Consider the following 1,552-nt stretch of genomic DNA (forward strand, 5'->3'; position numbering starts at 1 on the left):
ATGTGTGTGAGAGTTGTCCATGTTGTGGTGTATAGTATCTGATTGTATGAATGTATTACAACTTACACATTTTACTGCTGAAAATCATTTGTATAGCTTTTAGTATTTGACTATTACCAATATAGCTTCTGTGAATATTCTTGAGAAGTATTTTGATTAACATATGTATAAATTTCTAAAAAGGGTATATTTGTTGGGCCATAGTATATGTCTGTGCTGGGCTTTGGTAGATAGTGTATGTGTTCCTATTTGTCAGCAAAAGGGAACAAGAATAAGGGAAAGGCAGGAGAGCGGAAGGGATGGGAGGGGAGGGAAGGGGAGAAGATGAGAGGGAAGGAGAGGAGATGGAAGGAGGAAAGGAGGGAGGAAGGAAGGAAGGAAAAGAGGGAAGGAAGGAAGGGAAGGAAGGGACCAGAATTTGCTACTTATCGATACAAGCTTGCTATTCACATTAACTTGGGAAATATTAGCTGGTTATTAACCCCTGGCCCAACATTTATCTCAGTCTTTCTCATTTGGTCCTAGTCTCCTCGTAAGGTTGAATTAAGCTGAAAAACATTTATTTATATTATTTATACAGCTATATCTGCCTTTCTTTGATTCTCAATACTCTGATCTCACTTCGACTTCTATTAGCAGTGATTAACATGAGAGGGAGTCTGCTCCCATATTATTATTTAAAGATGGATGATGGCATGTAGCTTAACCATTATAATGTGTGTTTTAAAAGCACAAAATTACATTTCTTTACACTAAGGTACAATTAAGAATCCAGGATAAAAAATACTCAGAGATTTACCTGATTGAGAAATATAAGTACAGAACAAGCAAATGAAACCATTATGCATGATTTGAGAGAAAAATAAAAACAGTCTAAAAATTACATTAAAGACATGGAATAAAGTTTAAATTTTTAAAGCTAAATTTTATAACCCAACATGCTATAAGCATCTTTTTATAAATATCCTCACTTTTCACAATGCTTCTTTTGATACCAGGAAGCTCAGCCTGAAGTTTTTGGAATGATCAAAATTAAGAACATGATCTTCATTTTTGTTGGCCCAGATATATGCTTTAACACTTCAAACACTCTTTTAAAATATCTCACACTGTATCAAAAATAACTTTTCTTAGCCACAAAGAAATCTGAGAGCTCTGTCATTCACTAAGCCCATATGTAAGTGAGAAAGAAATGTGCTGCTTAGTTTACATGACAACCTACAGATCAAAACACAATAAATAAATAGCATTGAGTTGACTAAGCCTTCTATTTCTTTGGGAATAAACACTGAATATAAATATATGTTAATGGAAGAATGAAGACACTGCAACTATCGGTGTTAGAAAAAGATTGAAAATTAAAATCTCTGGTAAAGGAGAATTGTATTTTTTTAAATAGGATTTTAGTGTTCACTGAAAAAGTACAAATCAAACATGGTACAGATTGGTAGAATAAAAATAAAATACTTTATTCATCATTGTAGAAATCCAAACATTGTTGTGGAAAAATAATTTAGGCTTCTAAATGCAGACATACCATATGTGATTTATT

Source organism: Pteropus vampyrus, unplaced genomic scaffold (assembly GCF_000151845.1).
Source record: "Pteropus vampyrus isolate Shadow unplaced genomic scaffold, Pvam_2.0 Scaffold26, whole genome shotgun sequence".
Taxonomy (NCBI): Eukaryota; Metazoa; Chordata; class Mammalia; order Chiroptera; family Pteropodidae; genus Pteropus; species Pteropus vampyrus.